Below are 24135 nucleotides of genomic sequence, written 5' to 3' on the forward strand. Positions count from 1 at the left end.
ATGTGTCTCTTGTATGAAGGCAATATGAGCCTTTAGGCAAATGAGGCTGCTCAATAAATCTTAAAAATCTTATTTTGGGGTGGGCTTTTAATGCCACATGTGTTCCAGGTGACAAAACGGAGCCTTTTTTTTCACTAGTGATGCCATAGTTTATGATTGAACCTCTGTAAATAAAGTACAGAATTTAAAATCACAGATGTAAAAAAAAAAAAAAAAAAAGGGGTCTATTATATATTATGTTTTGTATATTTAAAGGATCAAACAGCACCTATTTCAGTTATTTCATATCGGACCATAAATTTATGAATGAGTTTTGAGAGGAGGTCATTTTATGAACACAGTTCTCTATTCATTGTGTTCTCTCACTGTTTTCAATACATACTCACTTTTTCACTTACAGTATATAAATGAAGAATTGGGTAATTCTGATTGAAAGATATAATTTGGTTCAATAAGTATCAATCTCAAAGTAAGTACTATATTATAAAGATTCGCCTGTTAAAAACATACCTTGTTCTCAGCAGTCAGCTGGCGGTACAACTAAAAGAAATTAAGAAATAAGGCATTATTGCACATAAGATTTAATGTACATAGTGGAAATGTTGTACACAAGTCAATTACATCACACATGTGTTGGGTAACAGTTGGGAAATTATTTCGAACTTGAAATTTTTTTTGTTTTTATTGCATGAAATTCTATAAAGGAGAAATAGATTGCAACTGCTTTTTTGTTTTATTTATTATATATCCGTTAAAAATAGAAAAACAGATGCATTTGTGCAAAATCTGCATAGGTTTATGACTTTCCATTTAAAAAGCAACCTGTACTTACCTTAAAGACCAGACAGGCAGCTAGTGAGCGCACACTGGATCAAAAAATGCAGTATTTGATTTATATTTGATGCTCCTTAATCACTTGCTGTCAGGTCTCAGGTCAGACAACTGTTAAGTAAAAGGTTTAATTTTGAGAAAATGATATGGTTTAACTTATTTTTTTCCTAATGTCTATGTTAAGCGTAGTGGGGTGTGTGTCGTGATTAAAACGTCACCCTTATTAACTATGTGGCCAATAGGCTCTCTCCCTACCACTGTATATAAGTGGTTGTTTAGGCCTCCCAGAATGTGTCATGGTCGACAACCCGCCCCTTCCTTTCGTTGCTATGGACTACAGAGTGTGATGTTGGGCTACTGAGACTGTGTGCAGGTGTGATGTGCTGCTCACTCTCATTGCGGTGTGCCGTCAAGGCTCCCAACTGTGTAGCATGGTGGTTTAACGTAGCTCCGGTCGGAGCGCCAGCTGTTGCCGTCACAACTATTAAAGACGCTATTATGACTTTCGTATGTGCCATCGTGAGTATCATGTCGTTGGATCACGGGTCCTCGATTTTGCATGCGTTAAGGTGGGCTGAGTGAGATATGGTCGTTTCGGTATAGCTCCTCCCCCTCACTCATGGAGCCACGTTGCTGCTTTGGGCTGCTTGATTCTGTTTGGTTTTGCTGCATCAGTTTGTTTTGCTTTTATTTATGTTTGTTACTGTCACTAAGATCAGTTTTATTGAACTCAACTTTTGTAACAGTCTTTATCAATTATGGTGATACTGCTATGTGGTAGTAGTGGTTTTGGTCAGTCTTGGTAAACTTGCTACCTGTAATCAGTTTGAGCTCGGGGTTATCTCTGTGTTTTTGTGACAGTAAGTTTGTTTTTGTTTTGTTTTATTCTTTTGTTTGTTTGCTTTGAGCATATTGTAAATGATTTTGTGTTTTTGTTTTCTCCTTGTAGGAGTTGAGTGCTTCCTGTGGCTGGGAGGGAGTTCTTTGCTGCACCTTAGGCTTTACTTAACCAAGGGTCGTTATTATTGCTGTGTTAATTTGCAGTGAATTTTGTGGGTATAACCCTGATTAGTGGGGTGCTTTTCCCTTTTGTATAGCTGGTGCTGTCGTACTAGCCTGCCCTTCATACAGGAAGCCTCAGTCCTCCTATGATTATTGTTAATTTCTTCTTGTGACTGTTTTATTTTACCAATGTATGACTGCATTGGCTGCTGTTTTTTAAAAATAATTCTTGGCCAGTCTTTTTAACTTCAAAATAAAATGTATTTTAGTATGGAAACCCATTCCTCGTGCCTGTTCTAAGTGGAACGTATTTGTGTGTCTCTATTTGGGTTATTTTCCCCGTTTTCTCGGGGTGGTGTAATTGCTATGAAAACAAGCACATTGCTACATAAGCTTTTATATTTAGTACTTTGAGATAACTACTGCAACAAACCAAAGCAAGCAAGTTATCATGGTTGTAGTTACAAATTAATATTTTAAATAAAATAATAAAATATTTTTTAAATATTTTTTTTTTTTAAGATTCACTTATGTAGAAATCAAGTGTTAAATTAAATGCTAACTGTTACGTTACCAGGTGGGAGGCAAGCAAGGGCCGAGCAGTGACAGAAAGGCGAGGGAAGTGTGAAGCGCAAAGCACACAGTCCGAAGCAATAGAAAGAATCCAAGACGAGATCCAGGAATCGTAAGTCTTAAACGAGGCTAAAGTCCTTAAACCATGAAAGTCCAAAGTGTAGTAGGAAGCTTGGTAACTTACTAACGTTTGGGGAAAACTGAGCGTTACTTTGCGCTGCGCTGTCGTTAACAAGGTCTTAAATAACCTTGGGTGGCGCACAGGTGTTGGCACTAAGTACTCTGGAGAACTTGAGCGCGAGCGTGGCTGGGATATGTAGTCCACGCCGGCTGGGTGGCAGCAAATTCACTGTGGTTTAACAGAGCCCCCCCACAAAGGGCTCACTCCGGGAGCTGAATTCCTCCAAGGCTGTCCTCTTCTCCGGGGTGCCGCTCTTTCTGGATGAGCCGCGTGGAAGTTGTCGCGCAAGCTTGCGTCCAAAATATCCCGGGATGGGATCCAACACTGATCCTCTGGGCCGTAACCCTCCCAATCCACCAGATACTCAAGTCCCCCTCTCCTGCGTCTGGAGTCCACGATCTCCCGGACGCGGTAGGCTGGGCGGCCCTCGATCTCTAGAGACATGGAATGAGGGGGCAATGCAGCTGTGTTTGGGGAGGTCTAGGCGGTAAGTGACCTCGTTTACCTGTTTCAGGATCCAAAAAGGCCCGGCATATTAGGTCCTAGTTTGCTGCCCGAGAGAGGTGCCCTGAGCTTCCTCGTTGAAAGCCACACCCTGTCCCAGGGCTGATAATCGGGTTGAGTCCCACGGCGCCTGTCCGCCCTTCGTTTGGCGGTGCGGGAGGCCCGTACCAGCTGTTGATGGGCGCGTTCCCAGACCTGCTCGCTACAGCGAAACCACTCGTCCACTGCCGGGGAGTCAGTGGTGGCGGCGTTCCAGGGCAATAGCGGTGGCTGATAACCCAAGATGCACTGGAACGGGGTTAGCTGGGTGGTGGAATGTCGCAGCAAGTTCCTCTGCCCACGGGAGGAAGTGACTCCAGTCCTCCGGGCTGGTGGCACAGAAGGTTCGGAGGAACCGGAGGATCTCCTGATTGGCCCTCTCTGCCTGTCTGTGGCTTGCGGGTGGTAGCCAGAGGTGAGGTTAACGGAGACCCCCAGCTTCTCCACGAAGCTGGCCCAAACTCGAGATGTGAACTGGGGGCCCCTGTCGCTCACGATTTCTTCTGGGATGCTGAAGTAGCGGAACACATGCTGGAACAACAGGTCGGCCATGGCGAAGGTAGAGGGAAGGGCCGGCAGTGGAATCAGTCGCAGGGACTTAGAAAATCGGTCCACAACCACTAGTATAACCGTGTTGCCTTGTGATTCTGGCAGGTCCATTAGGAAGTACAGGGCCAGATGGGCGCACGGATGTGCGGGTATGGGAAGTGGTAACAATTTCCCAACAAGTAAGGCACGGTGCATCTTTGAGCGGGCACAGGTGGAGCAGGAGGACATGATATGCTGTACCTCCCTGGGCATGTGGGGCCACCAATATTTTTCGGCTAGCAGTTTGTAAATGCGTGGGGCCCCCGGATATCCCGTCGCTCACGTCGTGTGAGCCCTGGTGACAAGCTCCACGCGTTAACATTCTGGCACGAATTGCTTCCCTCGGGGACAGGCTGCTGGGATTCGTGAGCTGGGGAGGCAAGCTAGGGCTTGGTCCAGGGCCCACTCGATGGCGCCCACAATGCAGGAGGGGGGTACGATGTACCGTTCCTGATCTTCCAGGCCCTCGGGAGAGTGGATGCGGGACAGAGCATCAGCCTTCATGTTCTTAGTCCCTGGCCTGTATGACAGCTTGAATTGGAACCTGGAGAAGGACAAAGACCAGCGTGCTTGGCGGGGTGTGAACCGCTTAGCCGTCCTCAGGTACTCGAGGTTCTGGTGATCAGTGTAGATCATGAATGGATGGTCGGCGCCCTCCAACCAGTGTCTCCACTCCTCGAGGGCCAATTTGACGGCCAGGAGCTCCCGGTTCCCTACATCATAATTACGCACCGCCGGAGACAGTTTTTGCGAGAAAAAGGCCACAGGGTGCAGCTTGGGTCTGTCCCCGAACCTCTGAGACAGGATGGCCCCCACTCCCGTCTCAGACACGTCAACCTCCACGACGAACGGTCTGGAGGGGTCCGGGTGTCATAGGATGGGGCAGTGGTAAACACCCGCTTAAGCCTCTCCAGGGCCCCCTGGGCGTGAGAGGTCCAGGCGAGGCACTGGGATTTCCCCTTTAGGAGGGACGTCAGGGGTTGTGCGATCTTGCTAAAACTTCGGATGAACCGCCGATAAAAGTTCGCAAAGCCCGGGAAGTGTTGCAGCTCTTTGACGGTTCGGGGCATGGGCCACTCCACCACTGCCCTCACCTTGCTTTGGTCCATGGCGACCCCCTCCGGACTGATGACATACCCTAAAAACATTATGGTGCGTTGGTAAAATTCACACTTCTCGGCCTTCATGTACAGCTGCTGTTCCATCAAGTGGAACAGCACCTCTCGGACCTGCTTGATGTGTTCCTTCAGGGACATTGAATAGATCAGTATGTCGTCAATGTACGCAACGACGCAGTGCCCCAATAGATCCCTCAAGACGTCATTGATCAGATTTTGGAACACTGAGGGCGAGTCCATATGGCATGACCAAATATTCATAGTGCCCGGAAGTGGTGCTAAAAGCCGTTTTCCACTCGTCGCCCTCCTGATGCGGATCAGATTGTACACTCTGCGTAAGTCCAGCTTCGTGAAGAAGGACGCGAACCTCAGCTGTTCAAGGGTTGCGGGCACTAGTGGCAGGGGGTAACGGTACTTAACGGTCACCTGGTTGAGACCCCTTTAGTCGATGCATGGTCGCAGACCCCCTCCCCTCTTCTCCACGAAGAAGAAACCAGCGGACATGGGTGACGTGGATGGCCGAATGTACCCCTGTTAGAGTGCCTCTTGAATGTATGCGTTCATGGCCCCCTGTTCTGCTTGGGAGAGCGGGTACACTCGACCCCGTGGCGGGCTGGCTCCGAGGAGGAGGTCTATGGCGCAATCATAGGCCCTGTGTGGAGGTGGGACACTTGCTCGTTCCTTACTGAATACCTCACGGAGGTCATGATACTCTGATGGCACAGTGACAGGGACAGGGGACAGGGGGCTCTCCACTGTGGTGGTGGCTACTGGAGCCAGGGCAGTTAGTGCGGCGAAGGCGGTCCAGCCGTACTGCCAGGTCGATGAGCTCATCCGGGGTCAGCTGTTCACCCTGGCACGCTAATTCTCGAACCAGCTCAGGGTTGAGGCCCCGACGGAAAGCAGTCTTTAGTGCCGGCTCATTCCACCCACTCCTTGCAGCAATGGTACAGAACTCCAGGGCGTAATCCAACACTTCGCGGGGGCCCTGCGCGATCATAAGGAGCTTCTGACCGGTCTCCCAGCCATCTGGGGAATGATCGAATGTGCGTTGGAAGTGGGTGAAGAACTCCGTTAGCGGGGGTTTGACCATGCCTCCTCGCGCCCACTCTGCCGTGGCCCACTCCAGGGCGCGTCCGGTGAGTAGTTCTATGAAGTGTGCCAACCGGCGTGCCTCCGGCATCTCCGGGTTGTTCTCAAAAAACAAAGTGCACTGAAGTATGAAACCCCTGCATCGTTCGGGCTCGCCGGCATAGCGCTCTGGTGTCGGCAGGGGCGGGTAGTGCACCACCGGCAGGGCTGGTGCAAGTGCCGCATGCGCAGCTCGAGCAGATGCACGGGGAGACGCGGGAGGAAAGACAGCAGCAGCGGGAAGGGTCATGGTTTGCCCTTCGGCGACGCGGAGACGCTCCAGTTGTTTGGTGAGGCATGGTATCTGCTCACGCTGCGCACTCATCACATTACTTTGTTCCTGACCAGCGCGTGCCCAATCTGGGTCACCCGCTGCCTCCATGATGGGCGAAGTAAACTTTTACATTACCAGGTGGGAGGCAAGTGCGGGCCGAGCAGTGACAGGGAAGCGTGAAGCACAAAGCACACAGTCCGAAGCAATAGAAAGAATACAGGACAAGATCCAGGAATCGTAAGTCGTAAACGAGGCTAAAGTCCTTAAACCATGAAAGTCCGAAACGTAGTAGGAAGCTTGGTAACTTACTAGCATTTGGGGAAAACTGAGCGTTATTCACGCCACGCTGTTGTTAACAAGGTCTTAAATAACCTTGGGTGGCGCACAGGTGTTGGCACTCAGTAGTCCGGCGAACTTGAGCGTGGGCGTGGCTGGGATATGTAGTCCATGCGGGCTCGGTGGCGGCGAGTTCGCCGTGGTGTAACACTAACACACATTTGTACTCAGTTGATGGACATTGTTTAAAATGATATCACTTGTCTGAACCAAATCTTGAAATCTGAACCAAATTCATATTTGAGCCACACTTGTGTAAAATTGAAGAAAAAAAAAGTAACTCAAAGTTCACATACCATTTGCTTCAAAATATAATGTAATAGCACATATTTCATATGAATGGATTATTGCCTGCTAAGAACTAATATTTTATATTGACATTCCTATGATTTACGTGCTACTGTTTTTAGAAAAACATTAAATTATATTGAGGAACAATAATGTAATACCTTTCAGGAACTATAGTATGGTATGTATTTGTAATGTTGTAATTAACATATCTTCTATTTCAGTAAATATTTAAAATGTTATTATATAGATTCCTTCATTGGGAACTTACCTTGCACACCCAGCTTTTAGCAGAACAAGCAATCAAATGAATCTTACTATTCAGACGAGCTTTAAAAACACAAGAGCACATTACAGGTGATGTAGCTATTGGTCCATACAGCAGTAGTGATTACTCTATGTAATATATGTTATTATATATTCCCTTGTTAAGAACTTGATCATTTTATAATTATACCTACTTAAAAATTTAACAGAAAAAGAAAGCAGCATATGTTCAAATGGTTCCAAAAATGTATTAGAATGCATTTACCACAACTTAAATAATGATATGAGATGAGAGGAAGATGATGGGAGAGGAGAACAAGCTCCCTGTAACTCCAACTGTCATAAAAAAGTCACAAAAAAATCAATCAGTGGATTAGAAGAATTTCTAAGTAATCACATAACACAGCATTTTAATGATTTGTAAATTTAATGCCTCACTTTTACAGCATTTTAAAATGATACAGAGTAATTTACTGCATAAAAACTGACAAAGCACTGTTTTTATGCAGCCAACAAAGAAAACATCCTTGCTTTGTGGTAAAATGTGACACTTTTTTGTTCCACAACATGATGCCTTATCAATGTATAGAGTGAAGAAGTAGCCACATGCTCGACAGTTCTATAGTGTTTATGTGAGCAGCTTCAATTTCAGTGACTTGAACCATCAAGGTAAAGTAAAAACTGTCAATGCTATGTGAAAGTATTCTTACTTCCTGGACTACAAGTGACCCTAAAAGCAAGAAAATAATGTGTAATCAATCCATAGTTTGGAAGTAATCCTTCAGCATGAAAATAAATATGGTATTTTGAGCCCCTCTCTGAACCGATCCAAAACTGGTCCTAGGTATAGACTCAATTATTCTTCCCATGTGTGAACACACCCTTAATGTATAGTAGAATGTTTAATGTAATATGGTATTGACATCTCTCTTTACTATGAGCCTTACCTTAAAAAACCAGACAGGCAACTTAGGAGCCAAATTTAGACCAAAGAATGCAGCAACACCAGTGTTTGCTTTTGTTGCTGGTTGATCACTTGATCTTAGTTCAGGTTGGGCGACTGTTAAATAACAATGTTCATTGTAAGTAAATGATTTTGTTTACTGGAACTTCCCCCTAACTGATCTAGGTTAATGACCCTATTTATAGTTTATATTTAGCCCATTAAAATACTAGATCTACAACAAGAAACCAAATAATATTCATCTAATAATAATGTAATAATCTAATAATAATACTAATAATAATGTAATAATCTAATACCAATGCTAATGACGTTATCTTGATTGTAGTTAAGAATGAACAGACTATGATTCACTGAAAAATACATTTTAGCATAGTTTAAATTAAAAATTCAAAATAATACCAACATAAATATTTATGAAATTCTTGTGTAAAACTCAAATACATGTGAACATCCAGTTCACATACAATTTGCTTTAAAAAAATGTAATGCCATATTTCATTTAGTGCTAACACACTTAGTGCTAATATAAACACTCCTCTATTTCAGTAAATGTTATTAAATAGTTTCCTTTTGTTTGGAACTTATCTTATGCACTCAGTTGATGGCAGAACAGAAATATAATAAATATATACTATTTAATAAATATATACTATAATCGTCACGTGACGATTTCTACTCCGTCTGATGGGGACTGAGGTCATGTTGGGAATAAAATGCAACGCTGACAGAAAGTAAACTGACGTAAGTCATTGTTATTGACTCTGGGTTTTTGCTAATGCTAGCGTGCATATGACGTTATGCGCTGTCGCGGCTTAGTAAAAAAAAAAACGCTATTGTTATATTTGAGATGATATTACCTTTCTAAAATCCACTTACTGGACTTTAGTGCAGAGTGCACAGTGTAAGTGTATAGTACTTCATTTGGGACACAACTTTAGTATTTACTCTCTGAAGCGTGTTTTCGGAACAACGTAAGTTGAACAACGTAAGCAGAAGTAACGTAATGAGTAAACATTCCCCGTACTGCGCTCAGACCAACTAATCGATGAGATTCATTAACAACGATTTTCATAATCGAATATTATCGATTTTTATCGATTAGTTGTTGCAGCTCTACATGTATGAGGACCCATGTTTTAGTCTCATTATCGACATGTATTACAGACATGTAAACACCTTAATCACATTATTAATGTTGCGACAGGACACATAAACACATGGCAATGCTCAACAGTTTTACATCAAACAAGAAAGCACGACTGTGCCCCAAACTGCGTACTTACGTACTATATAGTAGGTGTAATACATGTATCTCAGCTACTATATACTAGGTAAGTACACAGTTTCAGATGCAGCCCACGGCTTCAAGCAGTCGTCTATTTGCACGTATAACATGACAAATAATTAACTGCACTTGATGCGTTCGTAAAAAATAAAAAATAAAAAAACCCAAAACTGTATACGGTACCATAACGAAGATGAACTGTATGTTGACACGTGAAATTCTGGAGGGAACATCAGACGGCATGGCGTGGGGACGTAATGATGTGTGCCCTTCATAGCTATGTTCTATAACATGTAAAATGGGAACATGAAAGGAGTATTCTAAAAGCAACTCATGTAAACACCTTAATTGCAATATTGTCTTACTCAGAATAAGGTCAATAATTAGCTCACTGCTGTCCATGTAAACGTAGTCACTGAGTCTGGGTGCTTGGCCCTTGAAAATGCTGCTTGCAGCTTTCATTATTATTATTATTATTATTATTATTATTATTATTATTATTATTAAAATGAGAAAACTCACAAAACTTAGCACTCACATCAGAAGTGGTGGAAATGAGGATGTGGCAAGTTGGGGCATGATTTAGCAGGAGTGTGGGGGAATGATCAAATGAATGTGGTACACCTGATTATTTTTGGATGGTCGTTTAATAATAACCATCATGAAGCATGTGTGTGTATGTGTGTTGGCTTAGCTGAACTGAACCCAACTGAACCTAGCTACTAAACAACACTGTTACGTTACTTACTGCAGCGTATAAAGTCACTTCTATCTGAGAGCTTTCTTGGTTTTCCAGATCTTGCCTTGACTTCCAAATTTCCCCTTAACGACCATTTCTTAATGACAATTCAGTCAGTGGAAATTGTGAGCTAGAACATCACTTTGATATCTTCTTATAGCCTTCCCCTGATTTTGTATGCATCAATTTGTTTCTTTTTTAGATCCTCAGTCAGCTTTTTAAAGGAGCACATGGTTTGACAACTGTGTAACAAGGCAATAAATCTTAATGAATCAATTAAAGGGTCATGAAACCTCCCTCTTTCAGCTCAAGTCTACCTCTGAAATGTTTTTGAAAAATGCAATATTTTAAATGGGTGTGGATGGCTATGCAATGAAGGGAGGGGGAGTGGGCATGACAGGGACAGGCAGGGGAGGAAGAGGGGGGCTAGCCTTCAGAACACTCACAATAATCAGTGACAAAAAGTTTGCAGTGGCAGCAGTGCACAGGGCTCTGATGAAGTAGAGGAGTTCACTCCTCCTGAATTCACAGGGCTAAATGGAGACACAATGGATTGCACTGCAGGTCCTCTGCCCTATCTATAGCCCCTGGTGTGACTATGGAGGAAAACATAAAACAAAAACATAAAACAAATGGACTCTCATTGTATAGTTTTACATGCAATGGCCCATCGGCACTCGTGGAGCTTTCAGAGGTTTAATTAGCTCAATTGACAATTAAAACTGTCATGGTTAAAAATTAGACACATGCCTCATTTGAAGGGATGGAAAAGTCCACAGGACTTAGTACCGCATCATTGTGTAGACACAAACTGCCTTCATGAGCAAGTCAGAAGTCCATCTTTCTCCAATTCTCATAGCTGTCCCAAGAAAACACACTTGAACTTTTACACCACTGAAACAAACACTTGTGATCCATTTGACTGCCTCACTCATCTACAACATCTGTTGTAGGAAAGCACCATGTGCTGTCATAAGAATATGTTTAATTTATATAGCGCCTTTCCAGAGCTCAAGGACACTTTACAATACAATGATACATAAACAATGAACAATCATGCACAAATACACAATGTGAAAAACAAAGAGCAACCAAACACAGAAAAGAAATACACAATACAGTCACTGAGAAAATGTATTATAACAGATTAGGACAGATAACACTGAGAAAACATATACGTTTTTAATTGCGTTTTGAATGCGGAGATGGATGTGATGCTGCGGAGAGTTAGAGGGAGAGAATTCCAGATTTTAGGTGCTACAACACTGAAAGACCTGCCACCCATGGCTGAGAGACAAAATCAAGAGACAGAGAGCACTCCGAGCCCAGAGGACCTGAGAGAGCGGGGCGGGTTGTAGGGAAGAAGCAGTGCACTAAGATAGAAAGGTACCAAACCATGAAGTGATTTAAATGTGAGCAGGAGTATTTTATATTTAATACGAAATGAAACCGGTAGCCAATGCAGTTCAGACAGGATTGGAGTAATGTGAGCTGAGCGCTTGGTATGTGTGAGAAGTCTAACGGCAGAGTTTAAAATATATTGCAACCTAGCAATAGAATTAGCAGGTAGACCAATGAGGAGAGCATTACAAGTCAAGCTGTGAGAAAATAAATGCATGAACCAGTGTTTCAGCGTCTTTGAGGCTAAAGAAGGGACGGAGGCGAGCAATGCGACTCAGGTGAAAGAAACCAATTTTAGGAACGGGGTTTATATGAGCTTCACAGGTGAGGGAGGGATCAAAGATGATGCCTACATTTTTTAGAGTACTAGTTGGTTTATGAGAGTGCTATCAATGTCACAACTAAGGTCATAGAGGATATGTTTAGTAAGTGTTGGTGTTCCGATAATAATGATCTCAGTTTTGTCATTGTTAAGTTTTTTAAATTGGACTTATTTCATTGACACATGCTGATAGTGGACCAGTCTGGAGAGTGGGAGCAGATCTACAAGCTGTATAGCTGTCACGTAATGGATGTAAAGGAGGTAGGAAGGATGCAAATGCAGATAAAAGCTTTATTATATGAGCAACAGGCAGACAAATTCAAATCGTGAAACATAGACATATTCATAAACAGGCAATAGGTCAGGCGATCGGCAAACAAGGCAAAACAAGAATCGAGAATGAGCGCGAGAACAATATCAAAACAATCACACACGTATCGAGAAACAAACGCTTGGTATATGGAAACTCACGTAATACTTCGCAAATATTTAGTGTTCAAACAGTCTCTATAATGTGTGGTGTGATTGTGCGTGAGATCGGATGCAGGTGTGCATGATTACAATGAATGTGAGTGTTCTGGGAATTGCGATCCATGGCGGCCATGTTTGTAAGCCACAGTGCAGGATGGGTAAATGTAGTCAATGGTGTATATATATATATATATATATATATATATATATATATATATATATACTATATATATATATATATATATATATATAGTAGAGGTCCAAAAAAGCTAAATAATTCCCACAAGGCACATACAAGTCAGACAAAACAAACAAAAGTCCAGGTGCAAAGTGTTCTTGCACCGGAAGTGAAAAGTGTAAAATCGTACACTGGGCCGGCCATGAATAATTAAGAGACAGCATCTTCTCATAGGATAATAACACACAGTCTCATGAATAGTTATGTGACACCAACGCGTCATCGATGTATTATAGTACATTGCCACGTCACTGCCTGTAACGACATTTTAAACCCCGAAGACAAAAATAGCGGAAAAAAAGCTCAAAATTAACCAGTTTTCTCCTACAATAAAATTAACGGATACTAAAATTGTCTTTTATGATGTGAGACATGTACGCCTGTGTTAAAATCTCAGAAAATGTAGTTTAGTTTTTCATGCTTTAAGGCCTAATAAGTTTTGACAAACAGAAGTGTGTCGAAATATTTGCACGTGCCAAATAATATAATTAAATAATTAATTCATTTAACTCCATGACACATTTAAAGAGGCTTTCTGTCAGTTTTAACAAAAGGGTAAGTCATGCCGCTTCAGAATATGATATAAATGTTTGTTTTTTTTATGTCATTTGTAAATAGTCAAAACCTTGCAGTTGTGTCAGGGTCTATGTTTTATTAATAGCAAAATAACAGACAAAGTGGAAATTCTAAATTGTGGTCTAGGTGCTATAGTCAACACTAACACCATAACACTACTTAACACCAGACAACACACAAGCAGCTTCAACTCAAAGGCTCTGAACAGTTGATAAGACTCAAGTTAAAGTAAAATATAAAACTCTATAAGCAGTGTTTGATAGTAAGTCATACACTGAGGAAAACAGGATACTCAAAAAAAAAAATTGAACTTACAAATGTATGACAAATTAGACCGCATTTTTTCTTCTCAGCATACAAATGAACTTCAAATGATAAATGGATGAACTTGACATTGCAAACAATAAATATATTGTATATTATATTAAATGCAGGGAGACATAAGTGTTTGCTGTTGCTGATCTCAGTTCAGCTCAGACAACTGTTGTTCACTGTCCAATGTTCAATGTAAGTAATTCTGTTTATTACCAAATGGAATTTTTTCCCAGGATGCCCACAAAATAACTAAATCTTCTTCATGAAACCAAAACAAATGCTGTTATCTGGGTTGAAGTTAAGAATGATTGTGAATGATTACTTTGTTAGACTATTTATCATTGATATTAAAATAATTTTAAAATGCGGAATTTAAAATTAAAACAAACAAATCATTATTTAAGCCATACTTTTGTAATACATATGAACATCCAGTTCACGCGGCAATTGTTTCAAAATATAATGTAATGGCACATATTTCATTAGAATTTATTATTGCCTGCTAATAACTAAATGTATTTAGAAAAACATTCAATTCTATTGAGGAACAATAATTTAATAGCATTCAGGAACTATTGTAAGGTATGTATTTGTAATGTTGTAATTCACATAAATTTCAGTAAATATTTTAAACGTTATTCTATAGATTTCCTCTTCTGAAAGCTACCTTGTGCACCCACCTAGTAGCAGAACAAACAGTCACATGAGTCATACAATTCAGAGGAGCTTTGAAAACATAAGAGCATGTCACAGGTGATGTAGTTATTGGTCCATACAGCAGAAGAAAGGAAATAATTACTCTATGTAATATATGGCAGGAAAAGCAACTTGGAGAAAACATTAATGATCACTGTTAGAGTGTTTGGTAACACTTTCTATGAAGCCCATGCTTATAATGAATTTTACAGTGGGGGAAATAAGTATTGGACGCATCAAAAAATGCTCAGTAAATGTATTTACAATGAGGCAGTCATCAGACTCAAGAAATCAAGAAATATAAAGAATTCACAACATTAAAGTCTATAAATAAAGTGATGTGTAATAAAGTGGAATGACACAGGAAAAAAGTATTGAACATGCTAAAAAAAAAAAAAAAAAAAAAGCAGTTCTCCAAGGCAAGGTAAGGCAAGGAACAAGCTGAAATCTGTAAGTAATTATACCCCCTATGTGTGCAAATTAATATCAGCTGGGTTAGTAAATTGATGGTCTATAAAAAGGCTTTTCGTTACCAAGGTGTCACACAAGAAACAACTCATGATGGGTAAAAGCAAAGAGCTCTCCCAAGACCTTCTCATCCTTATTGTTGCAAAACATATTGATGGAATTGGATACAGACATATTTCAAAAACAGTAAGCACCATTGGGGCCATTATCCACAAGTGGAAGCAACATCACTCCATCATCAACCGGCCACGCACAGGAGCTCCTCGCAAGATTTCTGACCAGGGAGTCTGAAGAATAGTCAGAAGAGTAGCCCAAGAGCCAAGGACCACTCAGAAATTGCCCCAGAAACAGCAGGTGCCATCGTCACAGAGAAAACAATAGGCAATGCTCAAGCTCACCCCGCAAGACCTTACTAAAGAAAAGGCATCTTGAAGCTCGTTTAGAGTTTGCTGCAACTCATTTGGACAAGCCTATGCAATACTGGGAGAGTGTAGTCCGGTCAGACGAGAGCAAAATTGAACAATTTTAGCTGTCATACTACACACCATGTTTGGAGAAACATGATTAATTTTTTCACGCAGGAAGCGTCTTGAAGATGTCATTACAAGCAAAAACTTCTCTGCTAAGTATTAAATAAATTTCAGTTAGTATATTCAATACTTTTTTCCTGTATCATTCCCCTGTATTACACATAACTTAATTTATGGACTTTAATTTTGTGATTTCTTTATATTTCCGGATTTCTTGAGTTAATACTGATGCCTGGTGAAAATTTCATGTGAATAGCCTCATTGAAAATATATTTCTTAAATGCTGATGCGTCCAATACTTATTTCCCACACTGTAAATATTATCTGGAGTATGTATGGACATGACAAATCATTCAATCATGTAGCCCGGAATGATTGTACATGTCTTTATTCAATTAATGTTGTGATAACATGCATAGTAAATAATTGTCAATCAATATATATTATATATAATGTATTATATATAAATATTATTTACTGATAAATTACAAACATTTATAAACATAAACTAAATATAAACAGCTTTCATTTTTAGTTTCTTAAACAAAAAAGGGAGGAAAAAAAGCAATTTGTTGATCTTATTAGCATGTATGTCACAGGTTACATATTAGTTACTCTTTTTCCAGAGTTCAGAAGTAGAAAGCTACTTGATTTATATTCTTTACAGGAATCAAATATTATCTTTTCATAGTAGACCTATACATTTGTGGCCTGATGGCAAAAGATAAAAAGTTATATTATGCTTGCGGATAATTGCAAATATGTAATTAAAATATTTAACAGTGAATAACATACACAATATAAATATGATTTGCAGTATGTATGGACATGCCTAAATCGTGCAAAGATGTAGCCAAAGATGATTATACAGAAATTGTTTTTATTCAATTAATATTGTGCTAACATACACATGAAGTTGAGAAGCATATATACTGATAGATTATGAACCTTTATACAACAGTTAGTTCTGGTCCACTAATTTGACTGGTCGAGCGGCGTTCCAAGAGTGAATATATTTCCTTTAACTGCACTGGAAAGTTTCACTGTGTGTATCACTCCGCTCGTCTGTGTTCACCACATAAACGTTTCACTTCCGAGTTTGAAATTGTTACTACAGTAGATTCTGTGACATCATCAGGGGAAATTTTTCTTTTTCTCTGTTAATCTCTCTCCATCTGTATCTCTCTGCAGAGGTTTCTTTTTATTTGCTTCTGAACTCTTAGTTTTAGGACAAGGGGACATTTATCAAAATCTTTCTGTAGTTTAACTCTATAGCTCTGTAGTTTGTATTTTCCCATTTTGTCCTCTGGCATTAAAAATAAAGTCTATTCTGTAATGACCCATTGTGAAATTGTGTAAATCCCTTATCAGAAAAGTGAAGGTACTGTGTCTCTCAGATTCAGAGAGCAGTATGATCTTCTAAAATAACTCTTAGGCCCAGTTTCGTTTTACGCATAACTTTTGGTATGGTGATGGCTGTCGTGTACACTACTCCAGCGTTTTCGACTCTCAAAAACGTAGACTTTTGGACACGCTGAAAACGCCGTTTTAGTTTGAAAACTCCGGGCTTGCATTTCAGTGTAAACAGACCAAAAAGAAGACTTTTGAAAACGAAGGTGAGGCTCCGTCCACATTCGCCCCCTGATTGGGTCTTCTGAATTTTGCGTATCTTTCCCTGATTTCTCAAGCCCCTACTAAATGACCATTACACTACCTTTATCGTATACACAACACCACAGAGACTGAACTGCAAGCTTTGCTGACTTTGTTGTCATTCTTAGCAGCCATTGTGCAGTTAAATTCTGTATTTTATAATACTGCAGCTGCCTACATGCACAAGAGGCGAGCTATTATTAGAGCAATCAGCAACAAATCTCATTTCAAGCAGCGTAAGCCCATGGAACACCGGTTTTTGTGCCTGCCGGTGACTAGCAACCAACTTCCTGTTCATACTTGCATGCGCATGTCCAGTGTGCTTGAATGGTCATGTGACAAACGTTTTTAGTTGTGTAGTGAGGACGGAGATCCTTTCTGAAACACAGCGGAAACGCCAGTGTGGATGAGGATTATTTTAATTTTAAAACACCGTTTTAAATTTAAAATGAGGGATGTTTGGTGGTCCCCCTATTTAGCTAGCATGATTAATCAGGCACTCAACCAATTGCGAGACATGAGACCGCTTGAGTCATTGGGTAGAGGCTGTTGCACTGGCCAATCAGGAGGCGTTAACAGTAGCTAAGTTTCTGTGTAGGGAAGTTATTCCACAGTTTGGAGTCCCAGATTTCATCAGCTCAGACAATGCTCCTCATTTTGTTAATCAGGTTATAGACGCTGTAGCTAAGGCCTTGTGTATGGAGAATAAGCTGGGGTGTGTGTACCATCCACAGTCACATGGAATGGTAGAAAGGGCAAATGGAATACTGAAAAACAAGGATGCAAATATCTGTGAAAGCTTGTGGCTTAACTGGATTCAAGCATTGTCACTAGCCCTAATGAAAATGTGTTCCCAGACTAACAGTACTACTCATTTAACCCCACACAAAATGTTGACGGGCTACCCTATGCCTATGTTGTTTACTCTGGGCCTCTCCAAGGGCCCACCTCTTGAACAGCTAGAGGGCGAAATGCAGGAATATGTGCACCACCTAACCCAAAACCAGAGGCATTTGTATTCGCAGGTTCATGAGGCAATCCATGGTGAAGACGTCACCACACCAGAGAGACTGGTGGAACCAGGGGACTACGTGTACATACGCACGTTCAAAAGGAAGCACTTCAATGACCCTCGAAGAGAAGGCCCATTCGAGGTTGTTGGAGCAACTCCAACTGTGGTAAAAGTCGAAGGCAAAGATCACTGGTACCACTTAATCCACTGTAGCCGCAGGGCTGGAAAGGGCAGACTTTTGCACCCTACTGAGAATGGGGAAGATAGGCTCCAGTATCCTAATCAAGGAGGGAAAGGTAGACTCCTGCATCCTGCCGGAGAAACAGGCGGCACACTCTCTGTAGATGATCTGTAGATGCAAATGACAGCGATCCAGATGACCCCTAGGCAGGTCCATCCCACAGAACATGTGGACAAGTTAGGAGGTTGAAGATCGCAGAGCATGCCGATAGACAGCAAGTGACAGCAACACCCCTACGAACACACCAGCTGGTAAGACTCCAGAGCACAGGGCGTTGATTATTCCAGGCAGAGACTCCACACGGGCAGTACCAGAAGTGGCTGTCATACCACCTGGGGAAGTCCCTGCACCTCCGGCCCCCCTCCTAGACCCAAGCCAGATTCCTGAGGACCCTTTTATACTTGATGCTGAGATTGAAGAGGGAGTGATGCAGTTGTTAGAGGAAGACTGTCACCCATACGAGCAGCCATTTTGGACTCTAGATCTATAGGATCTGAGAGATCTCAACATCCTTCCTGACCCCCAGTGACCCCAATAGCACCTGAACACTATCCCTGTCCTAGATAAAAACCAGCAGATTCTACAGCTCCTCTTGCCTGAATTGGTAGTTCCATTGCCGCAGGCAGCCCATGCAGTTGGACCAGATGCCATACCCCAAGCTGGCCCAGTGGCCATACCCCCGAATGCGGCTGAGCCGCACCAGCCATCGCACTTAAAAACGGGTGCTTCTTGCGGCCATTGTTCTAATAAGTGTTGTCGGAATGACTGCACTTGTTATTGTCATTGTAGGTTCAGAAAATAGTACCCACTAAGGTCCAGAAAATAGTACCCATGACTGAAACATCATTGCACCACACTACTGTCAGAAACAGCAGCACAATCTTTCATTTGTGAGTGCCTAACACCAGGCAGGCTGACACTATACTCCCTCACCGACAACACTAACACACTAATGGCTTGCCCTTATCGACGAGGCCTACTACTCTTGATAATATAGACCATAGATGTGCCTTAGCTTTGCTTAAATTGGCCAAGGGTACAAAGTTGTGTAAAGCAGACATAATCAATACAGTCCATTGTAGAACAAGTGGAACTGATTTTTTGCAGCAGATGGCAGGCATGCGATATTCCTCCAATTCGTTGCACAAGTAGGTCCATTAAAGATTGCTGGTTGCCCAAAGTTGTTTCTTTGCTTGGCCGGTGCCTTCATAGTCAGTAATATTACCAAGGCAAGGGATTACTCACATTAGGGGCCTGAATACAATATCGCACCTCCACTTTTAGTTTCACTTTAACCACATGGCATGCAGTGATCACCCCCAAACCATCATAATCGAGAGGACCGCCACCCAAATGGTAAAGCTGCAGAGATATAGCATTTATGCGGAGGCTACCTGCCTCCGCAGTAATTTGTATTTGGATTGGATGTTTCACACGGCTCACACAGTTACCAATCACACGTCTCGTATGTCATGAGCATACTGCTCGACCCCCACTCATGCAACCTTTGGGAAATTTGGATGAATGTTTAGTAGAACCTTACAATGAACACTACTTGTGTCCTATGGTCTGCCTGTTGAGGGCAGCTTCCTTTAATTATGGCCCAGTTTGGATGTGTAACGTTAGCCAAAGCTATTATTTCTGCCCAGTGAGTACCCCTCTCGATGCTTCTATTCCAGTATATGTTGGCTTCTCATCCACCTTTCCTCTCCGTGTTTGCTCTGAGGAAGGCCTTGATTTTGTAGGCAACATATCTAGCAACTGTACTCACATTAAGCCAGCCCTCATCTCTATGGTGTCTACCCACACCCAGTGTGAGAAGAATACAGAGTACACGTGTTCAGACTCATCGATGGATCGTATACAGTTGCCTGATTTAGTAAATGGCACTTTGCCCTTGGTGGACATTTTTGGTATTGTGGAGGAGACAGGGTACACCAGATCCTCCCGATGGATCGGTTGGGGTGCTGCAGCCTGGTACTCCTGGAAGGTAAGACTCAGGCATCAAATTCTGAATTTGTTTATATTTACAAAATACAATTAAGTTGGTCAATGAAAACATTGAATATCTTTTCTTTGTACTATTGTCTGTTAATTAACGTTTCAAGAGACTTGGCAAATCACAGATTTTAGTTTTTATTGCATTTTAGAAAAAATCCCAGCTTTTTTGGAAATTGGGTTAGGCAATGTCTTAGCATTCTTATCCTAAAGACCGGATAGGTAACTTGAAAGCACAAGATAGGCTCAAAGAATGCAGAGGGACACCCGTGTTTGTTTTTGATAGTTGTTAATCACTTGATCTCAGTTCTTAGTTCAGACAACTGTTAAGTAAATGTTTCCATTGGAAGTGATTCTGTTTACCAATTAGAATTTTCCCCTTGCTCGCCTATCCTCTATGTTAAGCTTTTATATTAAGTCCTTTAGGATAATTAGATCTACAGCAACAAAACAAGGCAAATGATGTTATCTTGGTTGTAGTTACAAATTTATAGACAATGATTTGTTGATATTAAAAATCAAATAATCCATAAAACACTAACATAAATTTGAACACAGCTGAAGTTCATTATTTTAAATTACATAATTTAAAAATAAAACAAATCAGTATTTGGGAAGTACTTGTGTAAAACAGAAATACATATGAACATCCACATACATCACAGACATTTACTTAAACTGTGTTCTGTGCATTGTGTTATTATGTGTTTGACTTCTGCTTTTAGGTAAAAGAGTATATTATAAAAGAATCATATAATATTGTCTAAGAAAGTTAGAAAATATGGTGTATAAAATATTATATATAACTTACCTTGTGCAGTCAGCTGGTTGCAGAAATTAAGTGTGTCAGATGAAGAATCCAATTAGGCACATGATTTACAAGAGCTCAAAAAAAATGTGGAAGCATTTTACATAGGAAAATATGCCACAGATGTTGAAAATATCTGTTCCTTAGTATTTACAACAAAAGTTGATGATTATGGCAAGATTTTTATTTTATTTTTTTGCTCCTACTTACAAAGCAAGAGAAATGAAAGTGAAAAACAGAAAGCAGCTTACGGTGGCCGAGAAGTGCAAAGCAAAACACAAATATGAAAACAAAATAACAAATCCAAAAACAAAACAACAAATTATAAACACAATGATGAATCATAAAACACATTAACAAGTCAGAAAACACATTAACAAATCAGAAAACACAACAACAAATCAGAAAACACAACGACAAATCAGAAAACACATTAACAAAACAGAAATTTGGTGGATTGACTGTATTAATTAACACTGGTATGTAATGTATTCACATACATATTAGAAAATAATGTATTGATGACTGTTTAATTGATTTAGGGACGGATGGGGGTAAATATGGTTGTTCTTTCTAAAATACACCTTCTTCTACTCCTCAGAAAGTTTCACCAAAACCAAAACTAGCAAGACAGAGTGCATTTTAGATAGAGTTTACCTCAGGAGTCAGCTTGAGGACACTGACAGGAAACCCAGTGAAAATGAAAGCCTGTGGAAATAGTTATTTTCTATATTTTTTAAATAGATTAAATTGATCAAACAGATCAAATAACTATGACAGGCAGTAGTGTTTTTTATTCTCTTTTTATTTTTAAATGTAATATATTTATTAAACATAATAAATAAGCATAATAGTGAATAAACATGACAAGCAGTTGTTTTTGTTCTTTTTATTATCAATTAATACAATAAATGGGACAAATTAACAGTGAAAAATATGAACTTTACTTTTTTATGATACAATCCATAGGCTGAGGTGCATTCTTGTTTGTTTGATTTGCATAAAAGACATCAGAGGAAACTCATCTTAATCAGACCTTGCTTATATCCCATGCATACATTATGATTTCATGACTTTGATGTAATATGTCATGGTTTCATAAATGTGTGTACAAATAAGTACTAATGGGCACAATATTAAAAATTCTTATTTTTAAAAAAATATTTTAGCTATTTTATAAGCTGCTGAATAATGAGTATGGAAGCCATATTGTTAAATAAAACCAAATTTGCAATAATTAAAGTGATAATTACAACTAAGACTATACCTGCAGCAATATACTGGAAATTTACTAGACTAGATTAGATTAGATTACTAGATTAGATATTTATTTGAATGCTTTTCATCTTTCATATATCATCATATTAATATTTTATATCTAATTTGTCTTTTGCATTTATGTAACATTTTTTTTTTTTTTACAGGAAAAAAATACTATTACCATCTTTGCATATTCTCTACATTCTCTTTGCATTTTTTATTTTTTAATGACAAGTGCTTGTGTTTGCAGTGGTGGTCTAGGTATTACTGAACGAAAAAAAACCTCAATTAAAAACAGGACGGGAATGGCACTTGACGACAGCAAATCAGTCTCAAACAAATATGTTGTGTTGAAAGTGTTATAACATCCATAACAAGATAAGTGGCCTAGTGGGCAAACGACATGTCAAGATTAATTGACTATGCTAACACCCACTCCCAGCTAACTGAACTGTGTTGGCCACTGTACATTCTGTAGTTGTGCTTCACGTACATGGAAAGTGGGTCCAAGGAGACAAAATCGATCCATTTTTGTTGTACCTAATTAACCACCAGAGCTCCATTCTTGGCTAATCTTAACTAATGTACCTTTAAATGTTTGTGATTGGGGATTTTGGACTGTGTATATTTAAAATAATTAAATTCACACTTATATCCTTGTCTCAACATTTATTACACTGCAACTAAAATTTTGACATAAAATCTAGTGACAGAGAAGAGAAGAAATACAATTGTTGTAAGTTCTGTCATATTAGATGTTGTAAAAAGCTCTCTAGAAGGGTTTGTGTGTCATACACATGATTTGGAGAGAAGTAAAGTCATGCAAAGACTTAGCCAAACATAAATGTACACTTTTCAGTTAATTATGTGTTAACATAGACAGGAAATGTAAATACATTTACAAATCATTAGACACATTAACTAAATACATGTACAGTGCCCTCCACTAATATTGGTACCCTTAGTAAACATGGGTAAAGAAAGCTATTAAAATTGTCTTTATTGTTTACCTTTTTGATCTTTTGTTAAAAAATTAACAAAAATACTCTCATGGATATCAAACAATTGCAAACAAAACAGAGATTTATTTTTTTTAAAAAATCTTTGTTAAATATAGGTGTACAACAATTATTGGCACCCTTTTAGTCAATACTTTATGCTACCTCCCTTTGCCAAGATAACAGCTCTGAGTCTTCTCCTATAATGCCTGATGAGGTTGGAGAATACATGGCAAGGGATCTGAGACCATTCCTCTATACAGAATCCATTCTGTGGTCAGTAAACCATTTTTATGTTGATTTCGATGTATTTTTTGGATCATTATCCTGCTGGAAGATCCAACCACAGCCCATTTTAAGATTTCTGGCAGAAGCAGTCAGGTTTTCATTTAATATCTGTTGATATTTGATAGAGTTCATGATGTCATGTATTCTAACAAAATGTCCAGGTCCTCTGACAGAAAAACAGCCCCAAAACATTACCACCACCATATTTAACCATGGACATGAGGTACTTTTCCATATGGCTACCTCTCTGTATGTGCCAAAACCACGTTGATGTTTATTGCCAAAAAGCTCTATTTTGGTTTCATCTGACCATAGAACCCGATCCCATTTGAAGTTCCAGTAGTGTCTGGCAAACTGAAGACACTTGAGTTTGTGGTGATGTAGGTGACTTCGTTTTGTCGTTTTGGAGACTTTCTGACCCCAAGACGCAATTAACTTCTGCAATTCTCCAGCTGTGATCCTTGGAGATTTTTTGGCCACTCAAACCATCCTCTTCACAGGACATTGAGACAATATACACACGTCCTCTTCCAGGTTGATTCATAACATTTCCAGTTGACTGGAACTTCTTAATTACTTCTCTGAAGGTGGAAATGAGTATTTTCAATGCTTGTGCTATTTTCTTATGGCATATTCACATTTTGTGAAGCTCAACAACCTTTTGCCACAAATCACAGCTATATTCCTTGTTCTTACCCATTGTTATGAATGTTTAAGGGAATTTGGCCTATGTGTTA

At 40.1% G+C, this 24135-nt stretch overlaps 1 long non-coding RNA gene across 1 annotated transcript; it reads right to left on the reverse strand.

Moving 5' to 3' along the window:
* Nucleotides 1-748: 748 nt before the first annotated feature.
* LOC128612105 (uncharacterized) lies at nucleotides 749-7431 on the reverse strand. The gene is made up of 3 exons (XR_008386691.1): nucleotides 7398-7431; nucleotides 7137-7195; nucleotides 749-942 (listed from the first exon to the last, which is right to left on the reverse strand). It is a non-coding gene; the product is annotated as an uncharacterized LOC128612105 (long non-coding RNA).
* Nucleotides 7432-24135: the final 16704 nt, after the last annotated feature.

The sequence above is a fragment of the Ictalurus furcatus genome, chromosome 1, assembly GCF_023375685.1.
Source record: "Ictalurus furcatus strain D&B chromosome 1, Billie_1.0, whole genome shotgun sequence".
Classification (NCBI taxonomy): Eukaryota; Metazoa; Chordata; class Actinopteri; order Siluriformes; family Ictaluridae; genus Ictalurus; species Ictalurus furcatus.